Source organism: Carlito syrichta, unplaced genomic scaffold, assembly GCF_000164805.1.
Source record: "Carlito syrichta isolate Samal-C Ts95f unplaced genomic scaffold, Tarsius_syrichta-2.0.1 Scaffold310873, whole genome shotgun sequence".
Classification (NCBI taxonomy): domain Eukaryota; kingdom Metazoa; phylum Chordata; class Mammalia; order Primates; family Tarsiidae; genus Carlito; species Carlito syrichta.
This window is the reverse complement of record NW_007254969.1, coordinates 143,670-149,015: the sequence shown is the minus strand read 5'-3', so window position 1 is coordinate 149,015 and position 5,346 is coordinate 143,670.

The following is a 5,346-nucleotide window of genomic DNA, read 5'->3' as shown; positions in this document are numbered from 1 at the left end:
AAGGATAAGGAAGAACACTGTCCATGGTCTTCCACATCAGTGACTCTCTTACTAATATTCTCAACTCTCCTACCCTATTGTCCTTAATCACACCCAGCTGGCAAACCTTCTCCCTGAGTGAATCCAGTAGTCTACTTTCTAGAATCCTTGAAGAGAAACCATATGTTGTGTAGGCGTTCCATTATAAATTCATGGCTACATACCTCAGCTGAACCCTCAACACAGATTTATCCTTATTTAATCTCATTCTTCAGTGTCTGCTTAGAACATTCAACTCCTTCCAACCTCCAACCTTTAATTCCCACCCCAACCCTGTCTATTCTCCACAGAAGTTAGCCTCAAACTGTGTTTGGTGCCTCTTATTTTATAGAGAAAATAGAACACATCAAAAGAATATCCATTCTTTCCTGCTTCCCATTAGGATAATGGAAGTAGTGGCTTGCTCTGATCTGAGCCAACGTCTCTATCTTTGCTCTGGAGATCTCATTCCCATTCCGTTGGTTCCATTGTCTCCAGCTTCTTTGTCATCCCGATGCCTTCCTGCCAGTACTTAAATATACTCATGCCTATAAGTAAACTCATATGGGTTCCCTTCAAACTCCTATTCCCTCCAGCTACCACTCTTTCCCCTCCCTGTCACAACCACACTCCATGAGAGAGCTGTGCACATTCACCATATCCACCTCCTCCTTTTCAATCCTAGGTTCGCTCATTTTACTCAAGTTGTTCTAGATAAGGTCACCAATGACCTTCCAGTTGATAAATTCAATAGATATCTTTCAGTCTTATTTTTCTTGAAATTTTTGATCACTTTCTCCTTCTAGAAACTCACTTTCTCCTGGCTTTGTTCTTCAAATGAAGATTAACATTGCTCCTCTACTGTACTCTTAACAGATCTGCCTCCTACTTTAATAAGATAGATCCCATCTTCCTCTAACAGCTACTGCCCTTTCTCATTCCCAGTCCCAGTTGAGCGTCTTGAAAGAGTAGTCTCAACTCTTCTCCTTCCCATTATATTTTAATCTTTACTTTATCTCTTACAGCATAAGACACTGTCAACCATTTATCTTTTTTAAAAATTCTACTACTTTGACTTTTAAAACAAACAAACAAGCCGAGTGCAGTGGCTCATGCCTGTAATCCCAGCATTTTTGGAGCCTGAGGCAGGAAGATCGCTTGAACCCAGGAGTTTGAGACCAGTCCGGGCAACATAGCAAGACCTTGTCTCTACAAAAAAAAAAGTCAAAAAATTAGCCAAGCATGGTGGCACATACATATAGTCCCAGCTACTTAGGAGGCTGGGGCAGAAGGATCACCTGAGTTCAGGAGGTCAAAGCTACAGTGAACTGTGACCATGCCACTGCACTCCAGCCTGGGCCACAGAGTGAAACCCTGACTCAAAAAAACAAAAACAAAAATGAAAACACAGCCATTTCATTCTTCTCTGGCCTCTACTCTTGCCTCAGTTTTTCGCCTTCCATTATCTTACTTGTTAGTAGTTCCCTAGCACTACGTACAGTGGCGACTATGAGAGTGCATCTCCCATAGGGTTGTTATAAACATTACATGAAATAACACAGCTATGACTCAGTTTTTGGCTGATTGGTTCCCTGAAGAAGTTGAGCCTGATGTGGCCAACTTCTTGATTTTTTTTCAAGAAAGCCCAAAATTCTATCTGCAACCTCTGACCTAGGGTATTTGGATAGCATTGTCGATGATCCTCGTGTGCACCTCAAGGTTACAAGGACCATTCCAGTGGGCTCATCTTGATTGTACCCCCAAGTGCCTTGCACGGTGTCCAGCACAGCAATATATACTGAATGGCTTGACTGCATGGACATCTCCTTTTATGGTTAAATTTCTTCACTGTTATTCAATCTAATGGCTGGCAAAACATGTTTGTTTCATTTTTAGTTTCTGCTAAAGGTCTGCTACTGGTGCTTCCCAGCTGTTAAGTGTTGCTATTCTTATTTCTTTGCTTTAAGGTTTGTTTCAAGTATGCTGGATACTTCCTGCTCGTCCAGACGCTGATCATCACACTCCTTCAACTGTCTCATCATCCCTTTTGTTTTCTGGAACCACATTTTTCTACAATATTACATTCCCAGTGCATAGAAAATGGTTTCACAGGCTAAGTCCAGCATTGTTTCTTTCTCATGGGGCAGCTTTCTCACACTGCATAGCATAATAATGAGGTGAAGATGGTTGTTTCTAATATTGCATCCATTCTTTCAAAGGTAAGACATTGACAGATCATTGAGAGCAGACCTGTGTGCCTGGCATAAGGAAGAAGAGGAAAAACACAACCTTTAATTTCAAGGCCAGTAAAGCAGATGGTAATAGTATAATGTAATATGTCTTGTTTTTATTTTATTTTGGGGGGACAGAGGCTATGGGTGGCTCATATTTCCAGTTGGAGGACTCCTTTGGTCTTATAAGACTGAGAATGAGTTGGAATTTGGCATCCCTATCCTTTCTGTTCCTCTCAAGATGTTTTCGAACAGCAACTGCTTTCTTAATTAAATGGTAGAGGTCCTCAGGAAGATGGAGAGCAAGTTCTTTGGACTTAAGGATTCTCGAGATTTTATTGCCTGTCGCAAAATGTGTGTGCAACAATACCATGTGAGTCTCTCAAGATCACACCAATTTGTGAAGGAGTCAGGCCCTTCTTGTCCAGTTTGTAAATCTGCTCCTAAACATCATCAGACGTCAGTCAGCCAAGTGGGAATGCTGCAGTGACACATGTGTTACAAAGAGAAGGAAACACATACTTTATAGGAGAGGCAGTTGGCCAAGTGGTTAAGGACACCGGTTCTGGAGCAGACTTCCCAGGTTCCAAGTTTGGTATGACTACGTATGAGCGGTTAGAGCACATTATTTAAGATCCTTGTGGCTTGGTTTTCCCATCTATAAAATGGGGTAGTAAAAGAATCTACCTCATAGGACTACTATAAATATATAAGCAAATTAATATGTATAAAAGACTTAGAACAATGTCTGGCATTAAGCAAGCAGTCCATAAATGTTATCCGTGACTACTGCACAAGGTGCACTCAACCCTATGTGTGTGGTGGGTTATGGAGGTAGCTAGGTAAAGAGGAGTAAGGTCAGGAAGATTTTTCTGAGGTAATTATTGATTCAGGTCTTGAAGATTTCTTCAACAAATATTTACTGGGCATTTACTATACACCAAGTACTAGAAATTTAAGTGTAAAGGAATAGGAGCTGGAAACAGAAGGAAAACTTCCCAGGCAGTGCAGACAGCAGGTTCAAAGTCACAAAAATGTTAGGAATCAAGGCGAATTATTAGAAGTACAAAGAGTTCTATGTGACAGAGAACAGGGAGGAGATGAAGAGGATGAAGAGATGGCAACAAGTAAGGGTTACAGTGGCAGAGTATGGGCAGTCTTGTATGTCATACTGTGGCATTTGTAATGTATCCTATAAACACAAGGGCCTAAAGAAGGGTTTAATCAGGGAGTAATGTGATCAAATGCGTGTTCTTAAAACATGACTCTAGTGATAGTATTTATCTGAGCCAAGTCAGTTTTCTTTAGGAAGTGAGACCTGCCTCAAAACTCCTTATGGGGGAGGTGTGGGACAGTTCTCTATGCAAACCAAAACTGATGGATTTTTAAATAAAAGCACTTCAAAATTAAGAAGTGCGAGTGAATTTTCCAAACAGACAATAAAAATAATACTTTGATTTGGAGCATAAGGTATTCATCACAAGAAGAAAACACCTGGTAATACATGGAGTGCTGTGAGTCAAACAACCATCTCTAGCCTGGCTCTTCTAGATCAAGTTAATGTCCTTTGTGTTTGTGTGTCTCACTAATTCATTTAGTCAACAGACATTTATTGTGCCAGACACTTCTTCAGGTGCTTGGGATACAATAAAGAACAATCACCATCACAAAAGACAAAAGATTCCTGCCCTCTGGAAGCTTGCATGTCTCTGAGCTACAGATAATAAACACTCAACCTACCAAGTCCATTACATGAAATATTAGAAGTGTTATTGAAATAAATGAAGTGGGGTCAGGAAAACTGGGAGCTTCCATTCATGGCAGGAATTAAAGAGGCTAACAAGTTATAAATGAATGATTTCAAAAAGGAATGAAAGGACCGAGAAGCCGGCTGCAGTGTAAAATTAAAGATAAACTCCATGGTGGGGTCAATGTCCTCTTGCTGCCATGGGTCTCAGCTGCAAAAAAGGGAGTCAATGTGAAAAACTGTGTGTGTCTACACACACACAGTGATACATGATTTATAAATCGTACATTTGATTTATAAATCCTATGTAAGTCACTCTAAACTGTGATGCGGGCAAGACTTAAACTGGACTGCAACATTTTTCTCCATTATTTCCACAATAAACAATTCCTGGGTACGGCGTGATGGTGTGTGTGTGTAAGTGTGTGTTGGACTGCATCCCCTGCTTGGAACAGAGCCGGCCAGAGCCCTATTCTTCTACAACCTGTCTTAATAACAGCCTAACCCAGCAGGAACCTCGATTTTTTTCTTCTCACCACAAAAACAAACCAAACCCCTCCAACAACCTAATATCAGAGAGTGGCGGCCCTCCTCACTCACACCGCAGCTTCTGTGGTCCTGACTCCAAGGGAAGAATGCCACCTACCGAAGCATCCGCACTCGCCAACCAGTCCTGCAAAGGGCAGCCACACTGGACTCACCCCGGGTCCGCTCCAAATCCCCTCCCTCTGATCATTCCTTGGCCTTAAAAAAATGTTGCCACTATTTGGGCTGACAGGAAGTTTTGCTCTCAGCGCAGATCTCTGATAAGCACTTCCACATATTGTGGCCTTCCCAATAGCTTAGCCAGATTGCGGCGTCCCCGCGCTGCCTGCGTTTTCCTTAACTGCGCCTCCACGGCGGGCACGGCCGGGTCTCTGCAGCCCGCCGACAGCGGAAACCGCTGGTGCAAACGTGCAAGGGGGCTGCCGAGCCGAGGCTGCAGAAGCCAGCCGGGGTCACCCGGCCGGGCCGGCGCTCGGGATTGCACAAGAGCTCAGGCAAGGATCCCGAATGGTGCAGCCGCGGCCCTCTGCGACGCGCAGCTCACCCCCGGGGTGGGGGTGGCGGGGATGCCCTCCGCAGGCGGCCGGTCGCGAGGCAGGCATCACTGCCACTCCTCCGCTCGGGCTGAAGTCGCCACCGCGCTGTGAGGCCACGCACTGCGGCGGCGCCCGCCCCGGCGCGCGCGGGGAGGGATGCGCGCGAGTGGGCGTGCACAGGTGGCGGGAGAGGCGCGCGCCCGCGCAGCGGAGGCCCCCGTGCGCGACACCGGCCGGTGAGCGCCCTCGGGCGGGACCCCGGCGGAGC